The sequence below is a fragment of the Esox lucius genome, chromosome 14 (genome assembly GCF_011004845.1).
Source record: "Esox lucius isolate fEsoLuc1 chromosome 14, fEsoLuc1.pri, whole genome shotgun sequence".
Lineage (NCBI taxonomy): Eukaryota > Metazoa > Chordata > Actinopteri > Esociformes > Esocidae > Esox > Esox lucius.
The window spans coordinates 37023897-37041265 of NC_047582.1; the positions used below are offsets into that span (position 1 = coordinate 37023897).

Sequence of the window (17369 nt, forward strand, 5' to 3'; positions counted from 1 at the left end):
GGGCCCCTGCCCATAGTTTATCAATTCCTGCACTATAACATGTTTACAGTTTAATCATTTATCAGATGCTCTTATCCTAAGTGAATCACAGGGAGGTGGTTGGAAAACAGTTTGGCTCAAAGGATACATCAGTGTTTGAAGAGCAGAATCACATTTTTGTACAATTGATACGGTTTCAAAATATGTGTCAAAATTTATGTGCTGTTTTGTTTTAACACATACAAATTATATTATTATACTACTTACTACTCACTATGTGTTCTCTCCCCCTATAGGGATAAAGATAGCATCAATATGTATTTACAGTATACAGTGGGGAGAACAAGTATTTGATACACTGCCGATTTTGCAGGTTTTCCCCACTTACAAAGACCAGAGAGCTGTGTAAGGACATCAGGGATAAAATTGTAGACCTGCACAAGGCTGGGATGGGCAAGCAGCTTGGTGAGAAGGCAACAACTGTTGGCGCAATTATTAGAAAATGGAAGAAGTTCAAGATGACAGTCAATCTCCCTTGGTCTGGGGCTCCATGCAAGATCTCAGCATCAATGATCATGAGGAAGGTGAGGGATCAGCCCAGAACTACACGGCAGTACCTGGTCAATGACCTGAGGAGAGCTGGAACAGTCTCAAAGAAAACCATTAGTAACACACTACACCGTCATGGATTAAAATCCTGCAGCGCACGCAAGGTCCCCCTGCTCAAGCCAGCGCATGTCCAGGCCCGTCTGAAGTTTGCCAATGACCATCTGGATGATCCAGAGGAGGAATGGGAGAAGGTCATGTGGTCTGATGAGACAAAAATAGAGCTTTTTGGTCTAAACTCCACTCTAACCCTTGTTTGGAGGAAGAAGAAGGATGAGTACAACCCCAAGAACACCATCCCAACAGTGAGGCATAGAGGTGGAAACATCATTCTTTGGGGATGCTTTTCTGTAAAAGGGACAGGACGACTGCACCGTATTGAGGGGAGGATGGATGGGGCCAGATCTTGGTTAACAACCTCCTTCCCTCAGTAAGAGCATTGAAGATGGGTCGTGGCTGGGTCTTCCAGCATGACAACGACCCGAAACACACACCCAGGGCAACTAAGGAGTGAATCCGTAAGAAGCATCTCAAGGGTTTAGTTGTCTAAAGTTTAGACCTCAACCCAGTAGAAAATCTTTGGAAGGAGCTGAAACTCTGTATTGCCCAGCTACAGCCCCGGAACCTGAAGGATCTAGAGATGGTCTGTATGGAGGAGAGGGCCAAAATCCCTGCTGCAGTGTGTGCAAACCTGGTCAAGAACTACAGGAAACATATGATCTCTGTAATTGCAAACAAAGGTTTCTGTACCAAATATTAAGTTCTGCTTTTCTGATGTATCAAATACTTATGTCATGCAATAAAATGCAAATTAATTACTTAAAAATCATACAATGTGATTATCTGGATTTTTGTTTTAGATTCCGTCACTCACCGTTGAAGAGTACCTATGATAAAAATTACAGACTTCTAAATGCTTTGCAATTGGGAAAACCTGCAAAATCAGCAGTGTATCAAATGCTTGTTCTCCCCACTGTATATATATAAAATTAAGAGACCACTGCAAAATTATCAGTTTCTCTTGCTTAACTATTCATAGATATGTTTGAGTAAAATGAACAGTTTTGTTTTACTCTATAAAATACTGACAACATTACTCCCAAATTCCCCCCAAAAATATTGTCATTTAGAGTATTTATTTGTAGAAAATGACAACTGGTCAAAATAACCAAAAAAGATGCATTGTTTTCAGACATCAAATAATGCAGAGAAAACAAATTCATATTAATTTTTCTACAACAAAATACTAATGTTTTAACTTAGGAAAAGTTCAGAAATTAATATTTGGTGGAATAACCCTGATTTTTAATCACAGCTTTCATGCGTCTTGGAATGCTCTCCACCAGGCTGTCACATTGCTGTTGGGTGATTTTATGCCATTCCTGGCACAAAAATGCAAGTAGCTCAGCTTTGTTGGATGGCTTGTGACCATCCATCTTCCTCTTGATCAAATTTCAGAGGTTTTCAATGGGGCTCAGGCCTGGAGATTGGGCTGGTCATGACAGGGTCTTCATCTGGTGGTCCTCCATCCACACCTTGATTGAACTGGCTGTGTGGCATGGAGCATTGTCCTGCTGGAAAAAATTAAATTCAGAGTTGGGGAACATTGTCAGAGCAGAAGGAAGAAGATGTTCTTCCAGGGTAACCTTGTACTTGGCTTGATTCATGCGTCCTTCACAAAGACAAATCTGCCCGATTCCAGCCTTGCAGACGCATCCCCAGATCATCACCGATCCTCCATCTAATTTCACTGTGGGTGCGTGACACTGTGGCTTGTAGGCTTCTCCAGGTCTCCGTCAAACCGTGTGGCCACAGACTCTGTTTAGATGACCAGGTGTTGGGCAAAGCTGAAAATTTGACTAGTTGGAGAAGATGACCTTACTCCATTCCTCTATGGTCCAATCCTTATGGTCTTTTGCAAACTTCAGCCTGGCTCTTATTTGCTTCTCATTGACGAAGTACATTTTTCTAGCTTTGCATGACTTCAGCCCTGCACCTAGGAGCCTGTTTCCAACCGTCCTCGCCTTGCGCTTCACCCCAGATGTTGTTTGCCATTCTTTTTGTAGGTCACTTGATGTCATCCTACGGTTGCTGAGTGACATTCAAATGAATTGACGGTCATCTTGGTCAGCAGACAGTAATTTTCGCCCTCTGCCAGTCTGTAGCTTTGTTGTCCCAATTGTCTGTTGCTTGACCTTGTTTTAATGCCGTCTTTGAAATTTTCAGGATGGAAGCTACCTGACGTTCACTGTATCCCTCTGCCAGTAAAGCCAGAATTTAACCCTCATTTTCCTCACTCAAAGCTTTTCTTTTCAACACTTGTGTCATGCTGAATACTTATTTTTTTATTCAAATTACATTTGAGGTACTACTTGCACTGCTTTTGCCATTTAGCTGGTCCTATTGCAAGAGGATAGTGATGACCACAGCAGTGTTTTTATACTTTTCCATGTTAAATTAGATTGGGTTCAGGTAATCACCTAATCAGTACTTCATTAAGTAAAAGGAGATGTGCCTGTGTTGGAATTTAACAGACACTGGAATGGAATGGCTGACATACATGTAGAGATGCTGATTTAAGAAAAATTTGTAGTGGTCTCTTAATTTTTTTCGGAGCTGTATATATAAAATGGAATATATTGTATATAATTCATTTACAGGTCAAAACATTTATGAAAGAACACACAAGTGCTCCTTAATGAATAAACACAACAGCTGGTATACATTTTTTATTAGACTTACAGTTATATTGGGGAAGAACTGGGCAATGTAAAGCTGTATAAAGCAAGCTCTGCCCTAATTGTAGCCTTCTACACTTTATTCTCTTGTCCTTGATCTCTGATTCTCTGGCTTTATTAACACTGGAAAATACTTAAGAAAACTCATATGACAATCAATCGCAGTTTAATTGTATCCATTCATATTAACCCCAAGTAACAGTTTTATTATAGAATTGTTTAGGGGGGATGATGAGCAGATAGTAATTCACCACCATCCCCACATTCCTCAGGTAAAGCCTTTTAAGTTCCATTTGATTTATCAATGTGCATTCACTGATCCACAGCCCAGCAGGCATTTAATACACATTCTCCCTGTATGAACAAGTCCTTCTCATGCTAGTAGTCTAGTATTTGTTTTCTAATAGTTGGGGTTTTATCTGAATACCCTAATGTCCTGTCTATTTGACCTGCTATATCATCACCCACATATGAACTAGACCAGACAGACAGATTAGTTCTTTGCCAATTCATGTATTATGATCATTACGTTTTTGGCAGACTCGCTAGCAATTGCTCAATTCTTATGTTAGTAGATACCGGTAAAGCTTATTACTGGCTAATACGCTGTTAAAACGGCCAGTGGCAAACGCCATACATAGACGCTATTTGTGGTGGAGGTAAACTTAGTAAGAAAGGTTTAACTGTGTCAATGTAATTCACAAATGGCCAATTAACTATTAAAAAGGCCAGTGGCAAAATAGGATTTGTTCAGGATAGAGGCTATACTGACACCTGGTAAATGTACAGCTCCATGGTCTAGTGGTTAACGACATAGCCTTTCACGTGGGTGACCCAGGTTAGAATCTCGAGATGGCAACACTTTCTATTGCAGGCTGGCTGAACTAGGCTTGCCTCGTTTCTTGTTATGTAGTGATTTTAAAAGAGCATCTGCAATGTGGTTGGTCGTTGGCCAGGTCCGCCTGACAAAAACTGTGTCAAGTTTAGATATTTTTCTACCATTTCGCTGTAGGAGCTGTATATTTTGCCCTGTTACGAGATGAGGCTTCCAGGTTGATGAATGTTTGCCCACTAAGGCCTACAGGGAAGCCGCTATGTTGAGCAAACAGATTTGATTACACAAATTATTGGGGAAACCATGTCATTTATAAATGATCCTGAACTGGGCTGAACCGGGAGAACCAGCTGTGGAGATTGTTACCAAGCTTGGGAGTTGTAAATGGCAACCTCCTCCTTCTGAGCCTCCTTCTGAGCCTCCTTCTGAGCCTCCATAGTGGTGCACATCAAGTACGCTCTTCCAACGGCCCTGGATCCTGATGTCCCGGCGCCATCTTCATGCATGGGCGGTTGATTTCTGTTCCGGAAGTTTCCTCATCGGATGTTGTGTCTGTGCATGGTGCTATGGTCAGTTCGTTTTCTGGAAAAAATTAACTTTGCTGAATGTGGAATTCACCTGGGTGAAAAGGGTGCTCTGCAGCTGTTGTCAAACATTGGTACCTCATCAACTAGAATGATGTGAGGAAAATACTAGAAATAGGATTATATCAGCCCATTTGTATTTCCACATGTTCTAATAAAGTGGTATTAACATTAGTAATCTTGTCCCCATTCATTTAAATCACACTTGTAACTATAAAAGATTACATCCACCACCACCTATGTAGATTTTATAAATCCACTTGCTTTTGAAACAGTAAGGGACTCAGGTTTTTACATTTGAATATACAGAGTTTATTGTCTTAGATGGATTTTATTCAAATGTGTGTTTTTCAATCCAATCTGACTTATTTATTTTATCTGAAACTTGGCTTACAAAGAATAGAAATCTTTGTATATATCATCCATAATCTGCCAACAAATGAATGCTAGCACACAAAAACAACTTCAAGTTTGGACTGGCAGACTTTTAGTGCATTGAGGAACTTTTTTATAAAAACACAAAACATATTAGAAAAGCAAAATCAAATTTGTGAACATTATTTCAAATGTTATTGGATAACCAGCATTCTGGAAAACTGTGAATACTCCAAAGAACAGTGCATTTATTTTGTTGTTGATTAGTGTTGCATCTCTTATCTCTAAAATGTTAATACACATTTTTAACATAGTAATTTCTGGGCTTATCCCTAAAGTTTTGAAAACTGCCCATGTGCCCCCACTACATAATTCATTGCTAAATACACAGTTACATTACTTTAAACAAAAAAAAGTCATCAAAGACTTTAAAGGGGAACCTGGTTCCTCTACTGGGTGCTAGACAAAAAAGAGATTTGATTAGGTTGAGCAGGAGCTGCCCTCCAATGGGGATGGGACACGGTATCAATGTTATCTGGATTCATATTCAGTATGTTCTTGTTAAAATTACCCTTAATACAACTTACCTGACTGTAGGTTGAAGGACACTATTATTTATGTCATTCTAAATCAATAATAAATCATACAATATAAATGGACCTAGCAGTGAAATGTTATACCATAGGTTATGCATTTATCCTAATGTTATGCCCAAAACCTTAGACATAAATATTTACTACAAATGATTCAATAATGAATAATGATACCTTTTAAGAGCAACATATTGTTCTTAAAGTTTTTGTTAACTTCTTATGAGATACACCTACCATCAATTCAAACCACACTTTGAAATGTACAACATTTGATTGCTCAATGATAGTTTGGTATTTTGTCAGTGAAGCTCTTTATTTACTTCAAACATTAACTTGTGCTCTGTTAGGAGCCCTGCTAAGATATCTAGCGGTGAAACAGAGGAAACTTAATTTACTCCAGGGGCACTGCTGTTAATCCTGAAGGAGTTAAGAGATCAGGCGGCTATAAGCCTGCTCCCCCAGCCAGTCAATCAGAACTTATCCTAACTCCAACCATCCTGCTCCCCCAGCCAGTCAACCAAAACTAACCCTAACTCCAACCATCCTGCCCCTCCAGCCAGTCAACCAAAACAAACCCTAACTCCAACAATCCTGCCCCTCCAGCCAGTCAACCAAAACTAAGCACTAACTCCAACCATCCTGCCCCTCCAGCCTTTCAGAGGGGTTGTGGGCTGTATCCAGAGTTTTTAAACAGAATGTAGATCATCTGCACAATGAGGTGGACAAGGACAGGGATGATCAGGAGGGCTATGGGCAGTGACAGCTGGAATTATCACACAATAACTAGATGTGTAACACAACCAGAAGGATTTTGGACAGGAGCAGCTATTAGTCGTCAGGCCAGGTAAATAAAGCTATCCCTCGGAAATTGTAGGTGTCTGTTTTCTTTTCCTGTGATATGACTAGCCCTTGTCATTCAATGGGTCTGTTAGCATGGCCTGGTACTAGCTGTGGGCCTTTGTAGGTGTCTGTTATCCTGTCCTGGCCTGGTGTTAGCTCAGTGTCATTCTAGGTGTCTGTTAGCCTGTCTTGGCCTGGTGCTAGCTGAGGATCGTTCTAGGTATCTGTTAGCCTATCCTGGTCTGGTGCTAGCTCTGGGCCATTATAGGTGCCTGTTAGCCTGTCCTGGTCTGGTGCTAGCTCTGGGTCATTGTTGGTGCCTGTTAGCCTGTCCTGGTCTGGTGCTAGCTTTGGGTCATTATTGGTGCCTGTTAGCCTGTCCTGGCCTTGTGCTATCTCTGGGTCATTGTAGGTGCCTGTCCTGGTCTGGTGCTAGCTCTGGGTCATTATTGGTGCCTGTTAGCCTGTCCTGGTCTGGTGCTAGCTCTGGGTCATTGTAGGTGCCTGTTAGCCTGTCCTGGTCTGGTGCTAGCTCTGGGCCATTGTAGGTGCCTGTTAGCCTGTCCTGGTCTGGTGCTAGCTCTGGGTCATTGTTGGTGCCTGTTAGCCTGTCCTGGTCTGGTGCTAACTCTGGGTCATTATTGGTGCCTGTTAGCCTGTTAGCCTGGCCTGGTGCTAGCTCTGGGTCATTGTGGCTGGAGGTCTGTAGATGTTTATCACTAGTCTGTGTACGGTTCACATGGAATAGCTCTGCTGTGTTGATCGTCTTGCTTGATATTACATTAGTGTGCAATAGAGGTCTATCCAGAGGCTTTACTAACAAGTGAAACCTTCATAAATCAAGATCACAAGACTCAGGTTATATAAAATATCCAGTCAACAAGTATCACTCTAGTCCTTTGACCAGATCACACTGATTACCCTGTAAAATTTGTTAGAAACTATTGTCTATAAATAAATAATTGGTCTGTGCAATCCTGTTTTTCCGATAGTGAGATATTTTGGTGCTTAAGGGAGCAGGCTTGAAAACAATGTCCTCCTGTGTTTCTGGAAGCACCACAAAGATCTATATTAAGTGTTTCAGTGGCTGCATGCCCCCAGCTCATTCGTAGAGACACTGAGGAATCAGACGCTCCTCTAACTGCTTCAAGTTCCAGTCCCATTATCAACTCCAGCTCTGAGAAACTGTCAGATCATACAGTGTATGTAGGTGCTAGTGCCATTGCCCAAGGCCGGGGATATCTGAGACTACACAGGACAGTCCCTGAGTGGGTCACACAAAAAAAATCTCTTTCATCCCCTTTGTATCACTATACTCCTCTCCTCCAGCCAACCCCCTCTCTTATCTCTGTCTTGTCCCAATCTCGTCCAGCCTTCCCCCTCTCCTGTGCCCTGTCCTCTTCCCATCTCCCTTCACCATCTCATTTCCAGCTTGGGCATCAATGCTGTTGTTGCTTGCTCCTTGGGGTATGAGGCAGGGTGTTTTGTAAATCACTTGTGACAACTGCTGATGTAAAAAGGGCTTCATGAATAAATGTAATTGTTTGATTGACCTCCTCCAGCATCCTCATCCCCTAGATCCCTGTCCTATCTCCATCTCCTCCAGCATCCTCCTCCCCTAGACCCCTGTCCTATCTCCATCTCCTCCAGCATCCTCCTCCCCTAGACCCCTGTCCTATCTCCATCTCCTCCAGCATCCTCCTCCCCTAGACCTCTGTCCTATCTCCATCTCCTCCAGCATCCTCCTCCCCTAGACCCCTGTCATATCTCCATCTCCTCCAGCATCCTCCTCCCCTAGACCCCTGTCCGATTTCCATCTCCTCTCAACATCTCCTTACCCCATCATTTATTAAGATGTGTACTAATATAAATCTACAGTATTCTAACATTGATCTGTGCTCCATTTTTCCATTGCAAACCTCTAATCAGGGACTTTGACCTGTGACACCAGGTGGGTGCAATTAATAATGGTAGAACAGAAAAACAGCAGACTCCAGACCTTGAAGGCTGAGAGTTGAATTCCACTGACCTATACTGACATGACTCGATACTGACATAGATCCCTGTACTTACTAGGATAAATGTTAACATGACTCTAAAACTAACATAGAGATATATTAATATGATCTACAAACCCCATTCCAAAAAAGTTGGGACACTGTACAATTGTGAATAAAAACAGAATGCAATGATGTAGAAGTTTCAAATTTCAATATTTTATTCAGAATACAACATAGATGACATGTCAAATGTTTAAACTGAGAAAATGTATCACTTTAAAGGAAAAATAAGTTGATTTAAAATGTCATGGCATCAACACATCTCAAAAAAGTTGGGACAAGGCCATGTTTACCACTGTGTGGCATCCCCTCTTCTTTTTATAACAGACTGCAAATGTCTGGGGACTGAGGAGACAAGTTGCTCAAGTTTATGAATAGGAATGTTGTCCCATTCTTGTCTAATACAGGCTTCTATTTGCTCAACTGTCTTAGGTCTTCTTTGTTGCACCTTCCTCTTTATGATGCGCCAAATGTTTTCTATGGGTGAAAGATCTGGACTGCAGACTGGCCATTTCAGTACCCGGATCCTTCTTCTATGCAGCCATGACATTGTAATAGATGGAGTATGTGGTCTGGCATTGTCATGTTGGAAAATGTAAGGTCTTCCCTGAAAGAGACGACGTCTGGATGGGAGCATATGTTGTTCTAGAACTTGGATATAACTGTCAGCATTGATGGTGCCTTTCCAGATGTGTAGGCTGCCCATGCCACACACACTCATGCAACCCCATACCATCAGAGATGCCGGCTTCTGAACTGAGCGCTGATAACAACTTGGGTTGTCCTTGTCCTCTTTAGTCCGGATGACATGGCGTCCCAGTTTTCCAAAATAAACTTCAAATTTTGATTAGTCTGACCACAGAACACTTTTCCACTTTGCCACAGTACATTTTAAATGATCCTTGGCCCAGAGAAAACGCCTGCGCTTCTGGATCCTGTTTAGATACGGCTTCTTTTTTGTTCACAATTTTTCGACGCAGCATTGGGGGAATTGGTGATCCTCTGCCCATCTTGACTTCTGAGAGACACTGCCACTCTGAGAGGCTCTTTTTATACCGAATCATGTTGCTAATTGACATAATAAGTTGCAAATTGGTCCTCCAGCTGTTCCTTATCTGTACATTTAACTTTTCTGGCCTCTTATTGCTACCTGTCCCAACTTTTTTGGAATGTGTAGCTCTCATGAAATCCAAAATGAGCCAATATTTGGCATGACATTACAAAATGTCTCACTTTCAACATTCAATATGTTATCTATATTCTGTTGTGAATTAAATATAAGTTAATGAGATTTGTAAATTATTCCATTCCTTTTTTACTCAGAATTTGTATAGTGTCCCAACTTTTTTGGAATCGGGTTTGTATATGAATATGACTATACTAACATAAAGCTATACTAATATGATCTATATGAATATGACTCTATACTCGAGCATTTTAGATTTACTGTAGGGGGTGACATTATAGTACATATTATAGTACATGTACTATGACATTATACTGAGCTATAGAAAGCTACAACATGTGGCCTTTTAGGCAGTTACTGTTTTATAGCAGAGTAGGCTAATATCTATCACCACAATGGATTCGTTTTTTGAAAAAACATAACAAGATGGAAAAACTGCTCACAAATCAGGATCATAAAGACAGGGTTATGAACATTACAGACACTCGATATGTTACAGCAAGGATCATTTCAAATGCCAACATTAGCAACTTGTTGGCAGAAGGACAGTGCTTCTCTTCATCTGATGTGAGTTATAGCAGGTTCTGTTAATCTGGTGTGAGTTATAGCAGGTTCTGTTGATCTGGTGTGAGTTATAGCAGGTTCTGTTCATCTGATGTCAGTTAAAGCAGGTTCTGTTCATCTGGTGTGAGTTATAGCAGGTTCTGTGGATCTGAAGTGAGTTAGAGCAGGTTTTGTTCATCTGATGTGAGTTATAGCAGGTTCTGTTCATCTGGTGTGAGTTATAGCAGGTTCTGTTCATCTGGTGTGAGTTATAGCAGGTTCTGTCGATCTGGTGTGAGTTATAGCAGGTTCTGTTAATCTGATGTGAGTTATAGCAGGTTCTGTTCATCTGGTGTGAGTTAGAGCAGGTTCTGTTCATTTGATGTGAGTTAGAGCAGGTTCTGTTCATCTGGTGTGAGTTAGAGCAGGTTCTGTTGATCTGATGTGAGTTAGAGCAGGTTCTGTTGATCTGATGTGAGTTAGAGCAGGTTCTGTTCATTTGATGTGAGTTAGAGCAGGTTCTGTTGATCTGATGTGAGTTAGAGCAGGTTCTGTTGATCTGATGTGAGTTAGAGCAGGTTCTGTTGATCTGATGTGAGTTAGAGCAGGTTCTGTTGATCTGATGTGAGTTAGAGCAGGTCTCCCTCCATTTCAGGGTTGAGTAGGGCTTTAAGTGCAAGTCCATGCAGGGCTTTACAATTTACCAAGTAATTCAAAATGAAATTGTCAGCAGCATATTTTAAAGGTGCATACCGGCAACATGCTCATCCATCTGTAATCTGTTTTCATCTGAAGAGGCCACATTCCATACCAATAATTGGTTTAGAAGACAAAATAAGAGTGAGATCTGATTCTAGCTTACCAAAACAGAGAGCAGTATTTGTCCCTCCCCAAACGACCCGCTGCACACCTGAACCTCATTTAATTAGGATTGTGTGTTTTTAGATGAGTTTGGCAGTTTGAAAGCGGTGCCTAGGCTGCACCTTTAGCAGGCCAGAAACAACCTCAGCAACTTATTTTTCATAGCTAATGCAATGTTGAACCATTTCAATTGAAAGTGCTAAGAGATCTGTGTTCATTTGTAAACATTACATTTATTAATTGTCAAACAATGTACAGTTGTGCTCAAAAGTTTCTATACCCTTGGAGAATTGGTAATATACAGCTCTGGATTTTTTTTTACCACTGCACCTTTTTCTTTCCTTTCCAAAAAAGTCAAAAAGGAAGGTTTTGAATGAGGAACAGAAAGGTTAAAATTAAGAGACCACTGCAAATTGAACGCTTCTGTCCCTCACTCAAAACTTTCCTTTTCAAATTTTTTGGAAAGGAAAGAAAAAGGTGCAGTGATCTCTTATTTTTTTCTGGAGCTGTATGTACCATCTGCAAAGAAAACATGAGTGAGCAGGCAAAACACATCTTTTATTTCTTATAGGATTCACATTCAACTGTATATCGGTCACAACAGAATGGCACATTCATAAAACAAAACATAATAATACATTATATTTATATAGCGCTTTTCAGGGACCCAAAGATGCTGTACAATAGTGACCTGGAACAGAAAACAAACAGAAACAAAATAAATACTATGAGAAAACAACGAAGATTGAGAGTGTGGGATTTGTTGTGGCTATGGGTAGGCGAATTTGAACAGATGAGTCTTGATGCGTTGCTGGAAGATTTTTCTACTGTAACCACTGGAGGGTCAACCAGGTCTTGTGCTTAGGGTCATTGTCGTTCTGGAAAGTCCAAGAGCTTCTCATGCGCTGCTTTTGTGCAGAAGAATCCAAATTGTCTGCCAGTATTTTCTGATAACATGCTGCATTCATCTTGCCATCAATTCCCTGTACTTTTAGAGCACTTGCAGGGCTTTGGATATCTTTTTATATCATTTTCCATCTTTATAAAGTTCCATTACCTTGTTACGCAGGCCTTTTGACAGTTATTTTCTGATCCCCATGGCTCAGTATCTAGCCTGCTCAGTGCATCCACGTGAGAGTTAACAAACTCATTGACTATTTATACACAGACACTAATTGCAATTTATTAAGCCACAGGTGTGGGAAATTACCCTTTAATTGCCATTTTCTCCTTTGTGTGTGACCTTGTGTGTCTGTAACTACGCCAAACATTAAAGGGTATATACACTTTTGATCAGGGCCATTTGGATGATTTCATTATGTTATCATTATGATTTAAAAAGGAGACAAACATCTATGTGAAAATAAATGGCTTCATATGATCACTATCCTTAAATAAAAGACAGCTTTTTTGAATGATCAGTCATATTTTCAAAATCAATGCCAAAACTTCAAATTTTCTGCCAGGATATACAGTGGGGCAAAAAAGTATTTAGTCAGCCACCAATTGTGCAAGTTCTCCCACTTAAAAAGATGAGAGAGGCCTGTAAGGTACAACTATGAGAGACAAAATGAGAATTTTTTTTCTCCAGAAAATCACATTGTAGGATTTATTTATGAATTTATTGGTAATTTATGGTGGAAAATAAGTATTTGGTCAATAACAAAAATTAATCTCAATACTTTGTTATATACCCTTTGTTGGCAATGACAGAGGTCAAACGTTTTCTGTAAGTCTTCACAAGGTTTTCACACACTGTTGCTGGTATTTTGGCCCATTCCTCCATGCAGATCTCCTCTAGAGCAGTGATTTTGGGGCTGTCGCTGGGCAACACAGACTTTCAACTCCCTCCAAAGATTTTCTATGGGGTTGAGATCTGGTGACTGGCTAGGCCACTCCAGGACCTTGAAATGCTTCTTACGAAGCCGCTCCTTTGGGATCATTGTCATGCTGGAAGACCCAGCCACGTTTCATCTTTAATGCCCTTGCTGATGGAAGGAGGTTTTCACTCAAAATCTCACGATACATGGCCCCATTCATTTTTTCCTTTACACGGATAAGTCGTCCTGGTCCCTTTGCAGAAAAACAGCCCCAAAGCATGATGTTTCCACCCCCATGCTTCACAGTAGGTATGGTATTCTTTGGATGCAACTCCAAGCATTTTTTTCTCCTACAAACACGACGAGTTGAGTATTTACCAAAAAGTTATATTTTGGTTTCATCTGACCATATGACATTCTCCCAATCCTCTTATGGATCATCCAAATGCTCTCTAGCAAACCTCAGACGGGCCTGGACATGTACTGGCTTAAGCAGGGGGACACGTCTGGCACTGCAGGATTTGAGTCCCTGGCGGCGTAGTGTGTTACTGATGGTAGCCTTTGTTAATTTGGTCCCGGCTCTCTGCAGGTCATTCACTAGGTCCCCCCGTGTGGTTCTGGGATTTTTGCTCACTGTTCTTGTGATCACTTTGACTCCACGGGTGAGATCTTGCGTGGAGCCCCGGATTGAGGGAGATTATCAGTGGTCTTGTATGTTTTCCATTTTCTTATAATTGCTCCCACAGTTGCTTACTTATTGCAGATTCAGTCTTCCCAGCCTGGTGCAGGTCTACAATTTTGTTTCTGGTGTCCTTTGACAGCTCTTTGGTCTTGGCCATAGTGGAGTTTGGAGTGTGACTGTTTGAGGTTGTGGACAGGTGTCTTTTATACTGATAACAAGTTCAAACAGGTGCCATTAATACAGGTAACAAGTGGAGGACAGAGGAGCCTCTTAAAGAAGAAGTTACAGGTCTGTGAGAGCCAGAAATACTTTTTTGCCGCATTGTACAAACTCATGAGCACAACTGTACATAACCCTTTGCTAGTTCTGGTGCTAACGTTAGAGATGCTGTTGTGAAACAACAACTATTGTCTTCTGTACACCTGCAACACAGCTTCCTCAGAACTGACAGAAGATTTTTTGCCAAAATCTTTTTTGACTTTGCTTGTTGACTGTGGCCGGGCTTGGAAAAGTAGGATATATTATAATGCAACACCCAACTACAAGCAGCCAAGTAATTTAAGTCGACCAGATGAGCTGAATGTGGCAAGGCAACACCAAACCTCCACTTCTGGGAACTACATGATCTGGCTCTCCACTGTAAAATATTTCAGCAGGTTTACAAGGCCTTTGGGTAAGACATAAGGCTTGTTATTCAATCAAATCAATCAAATGTATTTATAAAGCCCTTTTTACAACAGCAGTTGTCACAAAGTGCTTCACAGAGACACCCGGCCTTAAACCCCAAGGAGCAAACAACAGTAGTCTTGAATTTCATTGACCATGTTCACCCCAAAGTAAAAAATTGCTAGATGCTGAAAAATACAATCAGGGCTCAATAAATAGAAAAAATTATATATATAAAAAATTATAATAATAATTGAATTAAGAAGTTAAAATCTACTGACGTAATGAACATCTTGCCTGGAAGAACCCATGCACAGTAAGGAGGATGGATTGATAGGCAAACAAATATTCATGGATCACAAACAGAAAGTTGCAGAAGTCTTGGCATTGCCAATTCTCAAAAAAACTTCCAGTAGGCGCAACCGCCATGTCGACAAGCTATTCATGCATCTTGCTAGAAAAAAGTCTTTCATCTAGTCTTTAGAAAGGGAGATAGAGAAACAGTGAGGGAGCAGAAGAGAGGGGGAGGAGTGTGAGAGAGACTGAGGCAGAGTGTTGTGACTTCAGTGTGTGACAGTGGACACAGTTCCAGGGTTTAGTGGTGTGTGTGTCCTGTGGTGTGGTGAGGTGTATATGTTGTGGTGTGTGTCTGTTTTGTGTGTGTTTGAGTGTGTGACAGTGGACACAGTTCCAGGGTTTAGTGGTGTGTGTGTCCTGTGGTGTGGTGAGGTGTATATGTTGTGGTGTGTGTCTGTTTTGTGTGTGTTTGAGTGTGTGACAGTGGACACAGTTCCAGGGTTTAGTGGTGTGTGTGTCCTGTGGTGTGGTGAGGTGTATATGTTGTGGTGTGTGTCTGTTTTGTGTGTGTTTGAGTGTGTGACAGTGGACACAGTTCCAGGGTTTAGTGGTGTGTGTGTCCTGTGGTGTGGTGAGGTGTATATGTTGTGGTGTGTGTCTGTTTTGTGTGTGTTTGAGTGTGTGACAGTGGACACATTTCCAGGGTTGAGTGGTGTGTGTGTCCTGTGGTGTGGTGAGGTGTATATGTTGTGGTGTGTGTCTGTTTTGTGTGTGTTTGAGTGTGTGACAGTGGACACAGTTCCAGGGTTTAGTGGTGTGTGTGTCCTGTGGTGTGGTGAGGTGTGTATGTTGTGGTGTGTGTCTGTTTTGTGTGTGTGTTTCAAGGCTGTGAATTGTGAGCTATTTCATGGGCCACACGCTTCACTGAATACACACATGCCAAACCCGAGGCAGCTATCACGCTTTGCTATGTTACAGACAGCCATGAACGACTGTGTGTACAGCAGGGCAGGCAGCCATAACTAAACAGACACACACACACCCTGGCAGAAAGGCAAACAGACACTACACTGATGATGAGCCAGAATAAGCAGAGTATGTATGGGAAGACCTGGCAGACTGGTATAAAACCTGTGAGACTGATATAAGACCTGTGAGACTGGTATATGACCTGGCAGACTGGTATAAGACCTGACAGACTAGTATAAGACCTGACAAACTAGTATAAGACCTGAAAAACTGGTATAAGACCTGGCAGGCTGGTATAATACCTGATAGACAGGTGTAAGACCTGGACAACTGGTATAAGACCTGACAGATTGGTATGAGACCTAGCAGACTGGTATAAGACCTGACAGACTGATATAAGACATGAAAAACTGGTATAAGACCTTGCAGGCTGGTATAAGACCTGATAGACTGGTATAAGACCTGACAGATTGGTATGAGACCTGGGAGACTGGTATATGACCTGAAATACTGGTATAAGACCTGGCAGGTTTTATACCAGACCTGGGTTTAATGGTATAAGACCTGGGAGACAGGTATAAGACCTGGGAGACTGGTAAACAACCAAGGAGACTGGTATAAAACCTGGGAAACTGGTATAAGACCTGGGAGAAGGGTATAAGACCTGGGAGACTGTTATAACACCTGTGAGACTGGTTCAAGATCTGTGAGAATGGTATAAAACCTGGGAGACTGGTTTAAGATCTGGGAGACTGGGGTAGGGGGACAGACAGGGGCAGTGGTCACAAAAACTATTGTTTTCTTACATGATTTGTTCTGCACTCCGGACCAGTTGTCAGGTAAAATAAGATTTTGTCAAAAGATCTTCTGTCAGTTCTGAGCAAGCTGTCTTGTAGGTGTACAGAAGACACAACAGTTGTTGTTACACAACAGCATCTTTATAACATTAGCACCAGTACTAGCAAAGGGTGTGCTCATAAGTTTGCATATTCTGGCAGAAATTGTGAACTTTTGGCATTGATTTTGAAAATATGACTGATCATACAAAGAAAATGTATTTTATTTAAGAATAGTGATCATTTTTATTTAAGCAGCAATGATTCAAACTTAGTTTGGTGTTGATGTGTCATTTGATCATGTCTGGATTGTTCCGGTCTTGATGTGTCATTTGGTCATGTCTGGATTGTTCCCGTATTGATGTGTCATTTGGTCATGTCTGGATTGTTCCGGTCTTGATGTGTCATTTGGTCATGTCTGGATTGTTCCGGTCTTGATGTGTCATTTGGTCATGTCTGGATTGTTCCGGTATTGATGTGTCATTTGGTCATGTCTGGATTGTTCCGGTCTTGATGTATCATTTGTTCTGGTCTTAAGCAAGCAAGCTTATACAGCAAGTTTATAAAGCACAATTCATACATGGAAGCAATTCAATGTGCTTTACAAAAATCTAAAAATACAATTGAAAAAAAACTAATATTAGAATAAAAACATACATTAAAATAGGCAATTCAGTGTACTTAACATAGAATAAAAAAATAAAAATAGAATAAAAACGAAATGGAATAAATACGTACTAAACTGGCAGATTCTGTTGAAGATTCCATGAGAAAGCTATGTAACTGCCAAATCTGTAAGGCTAACAATGTGGTTAAGATTAAGCACTCAGTCATGGGCATGTGAGAAGACAAGTGTTGTTAACCTGGATTTAAAAAATATATACATTTGGGGCATATCT

The 17369-nt window shown here is 41.1% G+C and overlaps 1 protein-coding gene across 3 annotated transcripts in view; it reads left to right on the forward strand.

The window, feature by feature from the left end:
* The window catches only part of ntf3 (neurotrophin 3), a 38695-nt gene that overhangs the window by 12822 nt on the left and 8504 nt on the right, over window positions 1-17369 (forward strand). Inside the window, exon 2 of one of the 3 annotated variants that reach the window (XM_020053109.3) lies at window positions 8480-8501. The exons of the other annotated variants lie outside the window; for them this stretch is intronic. The gene's annotated coding sequence lies outside the window, so the exon portion shown is untranslated. The remainder of the gene's footprint in view (window positions 1-8479; window positions 8502-17369) is intronic. 3 annotated transcript variants of the gene reach the window in all.